The 15005-nt window shown below is 45.4% G+C and overlaps 1 protein-coding gene and 1 pseudogene across 3 annotated transcripts in view; one reads left to right on the top strand and one right to left on the bottom strand.

Moving 5' to 3' along the window:
- The window catches only part of CMAH (cytidine monophospho-N-acetylneuraminic acid hydroxylase), a 135984-nt gene that overhangs the window by 49851 nt on the left and 71128 nt on the right, over nucleotides 1-15005 (top strand). The gene's annotated exons all lie outside the window — the stretch shown is intronic.
- On the bottom strand, nucleotides 7357-14162 carry LOC129144355 (soluble calcium-activated nucleotidase 1-like; annotated as a pseudogene).

The following is a 15005-nucleotide window of genomic DNA, read 5'->3' as shown; positions in this document are numbered from 1 at the left end:
TGAGGAGCACCTCTTCCTGGCCACCATCACATCTAGGAAGTGAGGAGCGTCTCTGCCCGGTCGCCCATCGTCTGAGATGTGGGGAGCGCCTCTGCCCCGCCGCCCCGTCTGGGATGTGAGGAGCACCTCTGCCCGGCCGCGACCCCGTCTGGGAGGTGAGGAGCATCTCTGCCTGGCTGCCCCATCTGAGAAGTGAGGAGCCTCTCCGCCCGGCAGCCACCCCGTCTGAGAAGTGAGGAGCCTCTCCACCCGGCAGCCACCCCGTCTGGGAAGTGAGGAGCGTCTCTGCCCGGCAGCCACCCCGTCCGGGAGGGAGGTGGGGGGGGTCAGCCCCCCGCCCGGCCAGCCACCCCGTCCGGAAGGGAGGTGGGGGGGTCAGCCCCCCGCCAGGCCAGCCGCCCCGTCTGGGAGGGAGGTGGGGGCGTCAGCCCCCCGCCCGGCCAGCCGCCCCGTCCGGGAGGGAGGTGGGGGGGTCAGCCCCCTGCCCGGCCAGCCGCCCCGTCCGGGAGGTGAGGGGCGCCTCTGCCCGGCTGCCCCTACTGGGAAGTGAGGAGCCCCTCTGCCTGGCCAGCCGCCCCATCCGGGAGGGAGGTGGGGGGGTCAGCCTCCCGCCCGGCCAGCCGCCCCGTCTTGGAGGGAGGTGGGGGGGTCAGCCCCCCGCCCGGCCAGCCGCCCTGTCTTGGAGGGAGGTGGGGGGGTCAGCCCCCTGCCCGGCCAGCTGCCCCGTCCAGGAGGGAGGTGGGGGGTCAGCCCCCTGCCCAGCCAGCCGCCCCATCCGGGAGGTGAGGGGCGCCTCTCCCCGGCCGCCCCTACTGGGAAGTGAGGAGCCCCTCTGCCCGGCCAGCTGCCTCGTCCGGGAGGGAGGTGGGGGGGTCAGCCCCCCGCCTGGCCAGCCGCCCTGTCCGGGAGGGAGGTGGGGTGGGTCAGCCCCCCACCCGGCCAGCTGCCCCGTCCGGGAGGTGAGGGGCGCCTCTGCCCGGCCGCCCCTACTGGGAAGTGAGGAGCCCCTCTGCCAGGCCAGCTGCCCCGTCCGGGAGGGAGTTGGGGGGGTCAGCCCCCCGCCCGGCCAGCCTCCCCGTCCGGGAGGGAGGTGGGGGTGTCAGCCCCCCTCCCGGCCAGCCGCCCCGTCCGGGAGGTGAGGGGCGCCTCTGCCCGGCCGCCCCTACTGGGAAGTGAGGAGCCTTTCTGCCCGGCCACCACCCCGTCTGGGAGGTGTGCCCAACAGCTCATTGAGAACGGGCCAGGATGACAATGGCGGCTTTGAGGAATAGAAAGGCGGGAAAGGTGAGGAAAAGATTGAGAAATCGGATGGTTGCCGTGTCTGTGTAGAAAGAAGTAGACATGGGAGACTTTTCATTTTGTTCTGTACTAAGAAAACTTCTTCTGCCTTGGGATCCTGTTGATCTGTGACCTTACCCCCAACCCTGTGCTCTCTGAAACATGTGCTGTGTCCACTCAGGGTTAAATGGATTAAGGGCGGTGCCAGATGTGCTTTGTTAAACAGATGCTTGAAGGCAGCATGCTCGTTAAGAGTCATCACCATTCCCTAATCTCAAGTACCCAGGGACACAAACACTGCGGAAGGCCGCAGGGTCCTCTGCCTAGGAAAACCAGAGACCTTTGTTCACTTGTTTATCTGCTGACCTTCCCTCCACTATTGTCCTATGACCCTGCCAAATCCCCCTCTGTGAGAAACACCCAAGAATTATCAATAAAAAATAAATAAATTTAAAAAAAATCAGTTTGAAAGTGATGTGAGAGAAAAAGACATAGTACTGTGAGACTGTGTCACAGTGGGATTTGACCTTATATGGGGAGTCAGGGAATTCCCAGTGGGGCTACTGATTGAACTGAGACCTGAAGTATAAGGCATTGGGGGAACCTACTCCCAGTATTTCAACATAGTTTCTTTCTATTTTCCATAAGTGTCGGCTGGCTGAGAAATAAAGGGAGACAGTACAAAGAGAAGAATTTTACAGCTGGGCCGCCAGGGGTGACATCACGTATCAGTAGGACCATGATGCCTGCCTGAGTCTCAGACCAGCAAGTTTTTATTAAGGGTTTCAAAAGGGGACGGGGTGTAAGAACAGAGAGTAGGTACACAGATCACATGCTTCAAAGAGCAAAAAGCAGAACCACTGATAAGGGTCCAACAAAGATCACATGCTTCTGAGGGGACAGGGCAAAGGGTAAAAGCAGAACCACTGATAAGGGTCCAGTAAAGATCACAGGGCAAAGGACAAAAGCAGAACCACTGATAAGCATCTATGTTCAGCAGTGCACTGCATGTATTGTCTTTTTTTATTATTATTAAATTTTTTATTTTATTATTTTATTATTAAAATTTTATTATTATTATTATTATTATTATTACCCTAGAACTTTAAGTTCTAGGGTACATGTGCACAACATGCAGATATGCTACACATGTATACATGTGCCATGTTGATGTGCTGCACCCATTAACTTGTCATTTACATTAGGTATATCTCCTAATGCTTTCCCTCCCCCCTTCCCCCACCCCACAACAGGCCCCGGTGTGTGATGTTCCCCTTCTTGTGTCCAAGTGTTCTCATTGTTCAATTCCCACCTATGAGTGAGAACATGCGGTGTTTGGTTTTTTTTGTCCTTGCAATAGTTTGCTGAGAATGATGGTTTCCAGCTTCATCCATGTCCCTACACAGGACATGAACTCATCACTTTTATGGCTGCATAGTATTCCATGGTGTATATGTGCCACATTTTCTTAATCCAGTCTATCATTGATGGACATTTGGGTTGGTTCCATGTCTTTGCTATTGTGAATAGTGCCGCTATAAACATACTTGTGCATGTGTCTTTATAGAAGCATGATTTATAATCCTTTGGGTATATACCCAGTAATGGGATGGCTGGGTCAAATGGTATTTCTAGTTCTAGATCCTTGAGGAATCGCCACACTGTCTTCCACAATGGTTGAGCTAGTTTACAGTCCCACCAACAGTGTAAAAGTGTTCCTATTTCTCCACATCCTCTCCAGCACCTGTTGTTTCCTGACATTTTAATGATCACCATTCTAACAGGTGTGAGATGGTATCTCATTGTGGTTTTGATTTGCATTTCTCTGATGGCCAGTGATGATGAGCATTTTTTCATATGTCTGTTGGCTGCATAAATGTCTTCTTTTGAGAAGTGTCTGTTCATATCCTTTGCCCACTTTTTGATGGGGTTGTTTGTTTTTTTCTTGTAAATTTGAGTTCTTTGTAGATTCTGGATATTAGCCCTTGGTCAGATGAGTAGATTGCAAAAATTTTCTCCCATTCTGTAGGTTGCCTGTTCACTCTGATGGTAGTTTCTTTTGCTGTGCAGAAGCTCTTTAGTTTAATTAGATCCCATTTGTCAATTTTGACTTTTGTTGCCATTGCTTTTGGTGTTTTAGACATGAAGTCCTTGCCCATGCCTATGTCCTGAATGGTATTGCTTAGGTTTTCTTCTAGGGTTTTTATGGTTTTAGGTCTAACATTGAAGTCTTTAATCCATCTTGAATTAATTTTTGTATAAGCTGTAAGGAAGGGATCCAGTTTCAGCTTTCTACATATGGCTAGCCAGTTTTCCCAGCACCATTTATTAAATAGGGAATCCTTTCCCCATTTCTTCTTTTTGTCAGGTTTGTCAAAGATCAGATGGTTGTAGATGTGTGGTATTATTTCTGAGGGCTCTGTTCTGTTCCATTGGTGTATATCTCTGTTTTGGTACCAGTACCATGCTGTTTTGGTTACTGTAGCCTTGTAGTATAGTTTGAAGTCAGGTAGCGTGATGCCTCCAGCTTTGTTCTTTTGGCTTAGGATCGTCTTGGCAATGCAGGCTCTTTTTTGGTTCCATGTGAACTTTAAAGTAGTTTTTTCCAATTCTGTGAAGAAAGTCATTGGTAGCTTGATGGGGATGGCATTGAATCTATAAATTACCTTGGGCATAATGCCCATTTTCATGATATTGATACTTCCTATCCATGAGCATGGAATGTTCTTCCATTTGTTTGTGTCCTCTTTTATTTCCTTGAGCAGTGGTTTGTAGTTCTCCTTGAAGAGGTCCTTCACATCCCTTGTAAGTTGGATTCCTAGGTATTTTATTCTCTTTGAAGCAATTGTGAATTGGAGTTCACTCATGATTTGGCTCTCTGTCTGTTATTGGTGTATAAGAATGCTTGTGATTTTTGCACATTGATTTTGTATCCTGAGACTTTGCTGAAGTTGCTTATCAGCTTAAGGAGATTTTGGAGTGAGATGATGGGGTTTTCTAAATATACAATCATGTCATCTGCAAACAGGGACAATTTGACAAAACTTAAAGTGTAAAAAAAAAAAAAAAAAAAAAAAAAGACTTCCTCTTTTCCTAATTGAATACCCTTTATTTCTTTCTCCTGCCTGATTGCCCTGGCCAGAACTTCCAACACTATGTTGAATAGGAGTGGTGAGAGAGGGCATCCCTGTCCTGTGCCAGTTTTCAAAGGGAATGCTTCCAGTTTTTGCCCATTCAGTGTGATATTGGCCATGGGTTTGTCATAAATAGCTCTTATTATTTTGAGATACGTCCCATCAATACCTAATTTATTGAGTGTTTTCAGCATGAAGGGATGTTGAATTTTGTCAAAGGCCTTTTCTGCATCTATTGAGATAATCAAGTGGTTTTTGTCTTTGGTTCTGTTTATATGCTGGATTACATTTATTTATTTGCATATGTTGAACCAGCCTTGCATCCCAGGGATGAAGCCCCCTTGATCATGGTGGATAAGCTTTTTGATGTGCTGCTGGATTCGGTTTGCCAGTATTTTATTGAGGATTTTTGCATTACTGTTCATCAGGGATATTGGTCTAAAAATCTCTTTTTTTTGTTGTGTCTCTGCCCGGCTTTGGTATCAGGATGATGCTGGCCTCATAAAATGAGTTAGGGAGGATTCCCTCTTTTTCTATTAATTGGAATAGTTTCAGAAGGAATGGTACCAGCTCCTCTTTGTACCTCTGGTAGAATTCGGCTGTGAATCCATCTGGTCCTGGACTTTTTTTGGTTGGTAGGCTATTAATTATTGCCTCAATTTCAGAGCCTGTTATTGGTCTATTCAGAGATTCAACTTCTTCCTGGCTTATTCTTGGGAGGGTGTATATGCCCAGGAATTTATCCATTTCTTCTAGATTTTCTAGTTTATTTGTGTAGAGGTGTTTATAGTATTCTCTGATGGTAATTTGTGTTTCTGTGGGATTGGTGGTGATATCCCCTTTATCATTTTTTATTGTGTCTATTTGATTCTTCTGTCTTTTCTTCTTTATTAGTCTTGCTAGCGGTCTATACATTTCATTGATCTTTTCAAAAAATCAGCTTCTGGATTCATTGATTTTTTGAAGGGTTTTTTGTGACTCTATCTCCTTCAGTTCTGCTCTGATTTTAGTTATTTCTTGCCTTCTGCTAGCTTTTGAATGTGTTTGTTCTTGCTTCTCTAGTTCTTTTAATTGTGATGTTAGGGTGTCAATTTTAGATCTTTCCTGCTTTCTCTTGTGGGCATTAGTGCTGTAAATATCCCTCTACACACTGCTTTAAATGTGTCCCAGAGATTCTGGTATGTTGTGTCTTTGCTTTCATTGGTTTCAAAGACCATCTTTATTTCTGCCTTCGTTTTGTTATGTACCCAGTAGTCATTCAGGAGCAGGTTGTTCAGTTTCCATGTAGTTGAGTGGTTTTGACTGAGTTTCTTAATCCTGAGTTCTAGTTTGATTGCACTATGGTCTGAGAGACAGTTTGTTATAATTTCTGTTCTTTTACATTTGCTGAGGAGTGCTTTCCTTCCAACTATGTGGTCAATTTTGGAATAAGTGTGATGTGGTGCTGAGAAGAATGTATATTCTGTTGATTTGGGGTGGAGAGTTCTGTAGATGTCTATTAGGTCCACTTGGTGCAGAGCTGAGTTCAATTCCTGGATATCCTTGTTAACTTTCTGTCTCGTTGGTTTGTCTAATGTTGACAGTGGGGTGTTAAATTCTCCCATTATTATTGTGTGGGAGTCTAAGTCTCTTTGTAGATCTCTAAGGACTTGCTTTATGAATCCGGGTGCTCCTGTATTGGGTGCATATATGTTTAGGATAGTTAGCTCTTCTTGTTGAATTGATCCCTTTACCATTATGTAATGGCCTTCTTTGTCTCTTTTGATCTTTGTTGGTTTAAAGTCTGTTTTATTAGAGACTAGGATTGCAACCCCTGCCTTTTTATGTTTTCCATTTGCTTGGTAGATCTTCCTCCATCTCTTTATTTTGAGCCTATGTGTGTCTCTGCATGTGAGATGGGTCTCCTGAATACAGCACACTGATGGGTCTTGACTCTTTATCCAATTTGCCAGTCTGGGTCTTTTAATTGGAGGATTTAGCCCATTTACATTTAAGGTTAATATTGTTATGTGTGAATTTGATCTTGTCATTATGATGTTAGCTGCTTATTTTGCTCGTTAGTTGATGCAGTTTCTTCCTAGCATTGATGGTCTTTACCATTTGGCATGTTTTTGCAGTGGCTGGTACCAGTTTTTCCTTTCCATGTTTAGTACTTCCTTCAGGAGCTCTTGTAGGGCAGTCTTGGTGGTGACAGAATCTCTCAGCATTTGCTTGTCTGTAAAGGATTTTATTTCTCCTTCACTTATGAAGCTTAGTTTGGCAGGATATGAAATTCTGGGTTGAAAATTCTTTTCTTTAAGAATGTTGAATATGGGCCCCAACTGTCTTCTGGCTTGTAGAGTTTCTGCCAAGAGATCCGCTGTTAGTCTGATGGGCTTCCCTTTGTGGGTAACCCGATCTTTCTCTCTGGCTGCCCTTAACATTTTTTCCTTCATTTCAACTTTGGTAAATCTGACAATTATGTGTCTTGGAGTTGCTCTTCTCGAGGAGTTATCTTTGTGGCATTCTCTGTATTTCCTGAATCTGAATGTTGGCCTGCCTTGCTAGATTGGGGAAGTTCTCCTGGATAATATCCTGAAGAATGTTTTCCAACTTGGTTCCATTCTTCCTGTCACTTTCAGGTACACCAATCAGACGTAGATTTGGTATTTTCACATAGTCCCATATTTCTTGGAGGCTTTCTTCGTTTCTTTTCATTCTTTTTTCTCTAAACTTCTCTTCTCGCTTCATTTCATTCATTTGATCTTCCATCACTGATACCCTTTCTTCCAGTTGATCGAATCAGCTACCGAAGCTTGTGCATTTGTCACATAGTTCTCGCGCCTGGTTTTCAGCTCCATCAGGTCATTTAAAGACTTCTCTACACTGGTTATTGTAGTTAGCCATTCGTCTAATCCTTTTTCAAGGTTTTTAGCTTCTTTGTGATGGGTTCGAACTTCTTCCTTTAGCTCGGAAAAGTTTGATCGTCTGAAGACCTCTTCTCGCAACTTGTCAAAGTCATTCTCCGTCCAGCTTTGTTCCGTTGCTGGTAAGGAGCTGCGTTCTTTTGGAGGGGGAGAGGTGCTCTGATTTTTAGAATTTTCAGCTTTTCTGCTCTGTTTTTCCCCCATCTTTGTGGTTTTATCTACCTTTGGTCTTTGATGGTGACGTACAGATGGGGTTTTGGTATGGATGTCCTTCCTGTTGATTAGTTTTCCTTCTAACAGTCAGGACCCTCAGCTGCAGGTCTGTTGGAGTTTGCTGTGGGTCCACACCAGACCCTGTTTGCCTGGGTGTCAGCAGTGGAGGCTGCAGAACAATGAATATTGCTGAACAGCAAATGTTGCTGCCTGAGCGTTCCTCCGGAAGCTTCGTCTCAGAGAGGTACCCAGCAGTGTGAAGTGTCAGTCTGCCCCTACTGGGGGGTGCCTGCCAGTTAGGCTACTCGGGGGTCAGGGACTCACTTGAGGAGGCAGTCTGTCTGTTCTCAGATCTCAAACTCCATGCTGGGAGAACCACTATTCTCTTCAAAGCTGTCAGACAGGGACATTGAAGTCTGCAGAGGTTTCTGCTGCCTTTTGTTTGGCTATGCCCTGCCCCCAGAGGTAGAGTCTACAGAGGCAGGCAGGCCTTGAGCTGTGGTGGGCTCTACCTAGTTCGAGCTTCCTGGCCGCTTTGTTTACCTAATCAAGCCTCAGCTATGGCGGGTGCCCCTCCCCCAGCCTCGCTGCCACCTTGCAGTTCGATCTCAGACTGCTGTGCTAGTAATGAGCGAGGCTCTGTGGGCGTGGGACCTTCTGAGTCATGCATGGGATATAATCTCCTGGTGTGCCATTTGCTAATACCATTGGAAAAGTGAAGTATTAGGGTGGGAGTGACACCATTTTCCAGGTGCCATCTGTCACCCCTTCCCTTGGCTAGGAAAGGGAATTCCCTGACCCCTTGTGCTTCCCAGGTGAGGCGATGCCTCGCCCTGCTTCAGCTCACACTTGGTGGGCTGCACCCACTGTCCTGCCCCCACTGTCTGATGAGCCCCAGTGAGATGAACCCGGTACCTCAGTTGGAAATTCAGAAATCACCCGTCTTCTGTGTTGCTTACGCTGGGAGCTGTAGACTGGAGCTGTTCCTATTCAGCCATCTTGGAACCACCTGACACGTTTTGTCTTGATAAACATCTTAAACAACAGAAAACAGGGTTCAAGAGCAAAGAACTGGTCTGACCACAAATTTACCAGGGTGGAATTTTCCCAACCCTAGTAAGCCTGAGGGTTCTGCAGGAGACCAGGGCATATTTCAGTCCTTATCTCAACTGCACAAGACAGACAGTCCCAGAGCGGCCGTTTATAGACCTCCCCCAAGGAACGCAATATTTTCCCAGGGTATTAATATTTCTTGCTAGGAAAAGAATTTAGCAATATCTTTCCTAGTTGCACGTACATTTATAAGCTCTCTGCAAGAAGAAAAATATGGCTCTTTTTGCCTGACCCTGCAGGCAGTCAGACGTTATGGTTGACTTCCCTTTTTCCATAAAAATCGCTATTATTCTGTTCTTTTTCAAGGTGCACTGATTTCACATTGTTCAAACACATGTTTTACAATCAATGTGTACAGTTAACACAATCATGACAGTGGTCCTGAGGTGACATACATCTTCAGCTTACGAAGATAACAGGATTAAGAGATTAAAGTAAAGACAGGCATAAAAAATTATAAAAGTATTATTTGGGAACTGATAAATGTCCATATTAAGATGAAATCTTCACAATTTATGGTCCTCTGACACAGTTCCGGCCGGTCCCTCCGTTTGGGGTCCCTGACTTCCCATAACAATAAGGAGAGTTAAATCTGTGAGGAAGGGATCAAAAAAGAATATTCTGGGTATAGGGTTGTACACTGAGGAAATGAAAGAAGACCAGCTATCATTAGGAGGAAGAACATAGTACAAAATAAGCTGGAGGAAGTGCGTAGGGGTCATTACATATGCTTCACCTCCTAGGCTATGTTAGGAATTTTGCTGTTTCTCCTAGGAACAATGACAGACTGAAGTGGAAAAAAAGGTTGATAGGGTGGAATTATTTTAAATTTCCATTTAATCTATGTTATTCTGCCTCATTCTTCATGACATTATTATGCGTTGCGTGCCTGTGTCAAAACGTCTCATATACCCCACAATTATATACATCTATATACTCACAAAAATTTAAAATTAAATAACTATGTTATTCTGGTCATTGTGGAAAGAACAAATGAGAGAAAGAGTGAATGTAGGGTGACCAGTTAGGGGTCTATGGCGGTGGCCCAGAGGGCCATGGTGATGGCTTAGATTAGGGTGACAGGGAAGATGGTTATGAGAGAGAATTAAGAGGTAAGATTAATGGATTTGACTTAGCTATAGGGTAGGGAGAGAAAGGGAGTCGTTGAAGATAACAGGTCGTCATGAAGGACATTTGAAGGATGAGAATGAGTGAGATGCACTGAGCTGAATTTTGGATATGCTAAGTTTCAGGTGTCTTTAAGACATCCAAATAGATATGTATGAAAGGCAGTTAGCTATACAGATACAACATTATGGCTCAAGGTCTGCCCATATATGTGTTTGAAAGTCATTTGTGTTCAGGAGATAATTGAAGCCAAGAGTATGGAGGAGACTCTGTAGGGAAAAAGTGTCAAATGAACAGGACACAGAACTGAGCCTTGAGGAGCTACAACATTGACCAGATAGAGGAAGGATCCATCTACAAAGCAAACAAAAAAGGACTGAAAATGTAGGAAGAAAACTAGTAAGCTGTTAGGTGTGCAGAAACAACAACCACAAAAAGTATACCTGGCTATAAAGAAAGGGAGAAAGAGAACTAGCTGGAGGGTCTTTGGGGCTGAAATGCTTTTAAAAAAAAAAAGGTTTGGAAGGTTTAAAAAAGCAATGTAATGTAGATTCCTTCTACATACCATTCTTGAAATGACAATATTGTAAGGATAGCTGGGCAATCAGTGGTTGCCAGAGGATATGAACAGTGGGGATGTGACTGTAAAGGGTAGTCCTTGGGAGTTTCACTGAGGAAGTTCCTTGGTGGTGATAGAAGAGTTATATGTCATTTTGTTTGTTTGTTTTTTTGAGATGGGGGTCTCGCTTTGTCAGCCAGGCTGGAGTGCAGTGGTGCAATCACAGTTCACTGTAACTTTGAAACCTGGGGCTTAAATGATCCTCCTCTCTAAGCCACCCAAGCTGTAGCTGGTACTACAGGTGTGCACCAGCACGTTCCACAAGAACTATATATCTTTTTGTTCTTCACATTCCTGTCAGACTTTATAAAACAAATGGATCCAGTAGGGAACAAACACAATCATTATGCTGACTGTCAGGAATATAGAGGGAAAGAAAAAAGGTTAGCCTTAAAGTATTTGAAAACCACTGACTGTATGAAAATGCTACTTCCAGGCACCTGGGCTGTGGCTCAGATGCTGATATTTACACATCAGAAAGGTCTCAATTTAGTGACTGTCCCACATGCTCCAGCCTTCCTGATTTTATCTCTCTGTATTTTTTAAATGACAGAGCCTGAACATCGTGGACAATAATTGAGGAGGATCAGAGAGCCCAGCCAGGCAAAATTAGAACAGACTTGGGTCTTGCAGGCTATACCTGGTGAGATCTGAGTTCTTGAGAAATGTGTCACATTCAGGAACCTACCTTCACTTTTTCTGCTACTTATTCTGTAATGGAAGAAACAGACCACCACTGTGTGAGAGGGGTCCTTCCTGGCTTCCCTCCTCACAGCTGTGTTTCAAAGGGGAAGAGATCTGTGAAGGGCAAGCACAGGCACAGAGCCCACAGAGTCCACTGGGACCAGCATGGGGACAATCAGAGTCTGTGGTCCTCCTGCCTACTGCATGCCCTACACTATCCTGTGGGGGTTGGGGGGAGTTAACTGCCATGGGGGAGGAGCACTGTGACTGAAGGAAACATCTTTTCTCAGCTGTGGGTGTGCCTAACCTCTGTCTCAAACCCAACTCTGCCTTTACCTTGGAGTGTCCAGAAAAGACAGCAGGGGCCAAATGACAAGCCAAAGTTAGTGTGACATTTCCACGGAGTAGGGGTTGCAGAATTGCCATTGGAAAGAGGAGAAATAAAGGCCATGGAAAGAAACTCTAGGGAAATGACAGGCCTTATTCACAGACTATGTCCAGAATAAAGGAGCCCCAGGGTCAAGGGTCAACAGTAGGCCTGTTGGAAACTAGGGTCCCATTGGAGTCAGGAAATAAAAAATTCAAGTCATTCATAAAAGTCTTGAAAGGCATGACAATTTCTAACAGTTGCTAGAAATGGTACCAACTCTGGGTTCTTGGGCTGTTAATGCACAGAAATTGGCATGAGACTGAAAAAGTTTCCTCAGACAAGGCATTATTGGAGTTTATACCTGGACATAAGAGAGGCAGCACAAGAGAGAGAGAATTGCCTGACTGAAGCCAGTAGGGCTTTTTTTTTTTTTTTTTTAATTAGGCAAAGCATGGGAATTGACTTCAGGGGTAGGGTATGCAGGATGGGCTGGGAAAGTGTGAAGGGTAGGGTATGCCAGTCAGCATATCTGGTTACAGTGGTTATCTTCAATAATGGGCAACCTGGTGATCTGGCTGGCTACAGCAACAGTGTAAATCAATGGCTCAGCATTCCTTACCTATGTGGGACACTCAACAACCTTGGTTATCTCCTAAGGCCAGTTTCTGGAATTATTTAAGTAAAAGGCATGGTTCAAACATTGTGGCCTAAGCAAGGTAGTAGTGTGGGTTTGTGGTGAGTAGGGATGCACGAAAGAATGTTCTAGTCGATATAGGCTGAAGCCAAGCTCCGTTCCTACTCGGTCTCAGAAAAAGGCAGTGTTTTCTTTAGTATACATTGGCCAAGAACTCAAACTTTTATAAACTTGCTTGACCAGTTGTCACTGCTTCATTGTGATCTCTTCCGCCACTGGGAATGGATTTATTAACTACAGGGCTTTGTGTTGTGGGAGAAGATTTAGTGATTCCAAGAAAGGAATTCACTTTTATTAAAATAGGTTAATAATTAAAACTTCAAAGTGCTACCCAGCCATAGAAGTTTCCTGAAGAAAGAAAACAGAGAGTCATTGGCCATATGAGGTGGAGATGGTTTCATCTGAAGTGTGGGAAAAAACAGATAGGCTTGTGTTCTTTCCTGTGGCAGGTGTGGGTAAATGTGTCCCCCCCAGGGGCCTGCCCTTGTCCATAGCCCTACAGTGTCTTGCAATGTAAACATTTTCTTTTCCAAGGATCTGGTAGGGTGGACATAAATCCAAGGCTCATAAAGTAGGAAGAAAAGGGGGTGGCCTGGGAGTTCCTAGCAGGCAGATCCTCCTCATACTCATTGTATTTCCGGGGTGGGGCAGTGCTTCACACATAGTAGGAGCTCCAGGAATACTTATCGAACAAAAGAACAAAGGTAAAGAGAAGAAAGGGAGGTCAGATGGAAGAAAGCGCATGACCAATTCAAAAACTAGACCCCCTATGAAGTTGCCTGCAGTGATCAATTTTACCATGAGCTGGCAGCACAGAGAAAAGTTCTGGCCAGGGCAACCTCGAGGTTCCTGAACCTCTGCCCCTTTTCTCAGCCTGGGACTGAACTCCCTGTTTTGGAGATCTCTAAACCAAGTATACACCTCATTGTTCCGAAAACAAAATAAAACAAAAGTGCAGTCCTTCGGCATTTATAAAATGTGAGTTCCAATGTAGCTTAAAACTGCCCACCCCTCAGCCTTGCTTAATGTTTTAATTTTTAAAATTTAAATAAATTTTGTTCCTTCATACTTTACACTTCGAATTTTGGTGCCTGGCAGAAGGACTAGTCCGTCGAGAGAGAAAGACCATGATACAGGTGGCGATTTGGCCGCTGTCCTCTTTGGACTTGAGGTCCACAATGATGTGGTCGTTGGTGTTGGGGATGAACTTGAAGAATGAACTTTAACGTGCGCGGGGCCCACCTCCCCCATGTGGCTGACGGAAATGTAACCGAAGTCCTGGGTGGTGCTCAGGAGTCCTCGCTGCACCGCTGGGGGCAGGACCGGCGCTGCAGCACTCTCCAGCAGGCGGACTAGGGATGTGAGGCAGCCTGGCGGTCGGATTTCCGTGGCGGCCCTGGGAGCATTGCAGCTGCACACCCAGTTCTTGTGGTCCACGCTGCCCTTGTGGCCTGCCACTCTCACCCATTCCACGTTCTCAGTCACTATGTCCCCTCCTTGCCCAGGCTGCCCCCCTACAGACGCTGGCCCTCCACTGCCATGAACCCCTTCTCCACTGCCCCATCGCCTTTGGAGAGAATTACCCGAGACACGGCCTTGCTGCCATCTATCTGATAGGTCACCCCTCTCCCATGGTCCATAGAGTAGTTTCCCACCAGAGACGTTCAGATCCGAGAGCTCCATGCCCCTCTCCACTTTCCACCAGGTGGGACTCTAGAATGCAGTGGTCTTTGTTTCATTTCACCACCACCCTGTCCCTGCTGTCTGATAGGGTTGGGTATCCCCTTTTCAGGTAACTGAACCAGGTGTTTTCTTCTTGGGCCCTTGACCCTGTGCCCAGGTCAGCAATGACTGCGACTGGGTATTGAATCCTACCTGGCGTCCTCTGGAAGGCAACCAGGGGGTAAGTGTCATTGTCCATGGCCTTGGTCATGGGCGCAAGCACAGGAAGGCCCCGCACACTTATCTGGAGAGAGCGCACAGACTCATTCCATTCCAGGTGGTCAGAGGGCTGGGCAGGCATGAGACTGAAGGGCAGGCGGGACCCAGTGGAGCAGGGAGTCCGACTTCCACCCTTAGTAAAGCTCGCCTGGCCTGAGTTATGTGAGAGTAGTGATGGCTACACAAATTAAAGCATAGAATAAAATTTCATAGAACTGTATACACACACACACACACACACACACACACACACACACACACACACAAATAGATGCCTGTGAAAACTGGTGACATGAGAATAAAGCCTGTGCTCTAGTTAACAGTACTGTACCAATGTCAATTTCCCGGTTTTTATATTGTAATACAGTAATACAGTTACATAAGAGATCACTATTGGGGAAGCTAACTGAAGGGTACAGGGGACTCTGGACTATTTTTGCAAATTTCTGTGAGTCTACGATTATTTCCAAAGAAGATGTTTTAAAAAGTGAAAGAATGAAAAATATGAAATTTGCAATGACTTTTTCTTTAGTATTTTGCCCTTTAAGTGTAATCTAATTATTACAATCATCATTATTACTCATGCATAGTGTACAGGAAGCACTTCTCTTATTAAAATATAACTCAAAACTTCCAGAACTTGTCACTGGAAGACACTCCATAGAGGCAGTTTGGCTGACTTGAAAGCCAAACCTGTTTGCAGTAGGACCTTCCTTAATTACAGCGGATTATAGCTTGATTATACTTGATTATAGCTGGTTGCAGGAGTGGGCTGCTCTCTCTTGAGAGGTCAAACTTTACTTACAATTGTACATCAGAATAAGTGAGGAGTGAATATACTTTGAAAAGGCATATTTGAAACAGCAGTTTCCTCATTGTTTTTATTGTGGAATATAACATACAGAACAGCTCAAAAACCATAAAT

This window comes from Pan troglodytes, chromosome 5, assembly GCF_028858775.2.
Source record: "Pan troglodytes isolate AG18354 chromosome 5, NHGRI_mPanTro3-v2.0_pri, whole genome shotgun sequence".
Taxonomy (NCBI): domain Eukaryota; kingdom Metazoa; phylum Chordata; class Mammalia; order Primates; family Hominidae; genus Pan; species Pan troglodytes.
The sequence above is the reverse complement of the archived record's forward strand: the minus strand, read 5'-3'. Positions and strand labels throughout refer to the sequence as shown.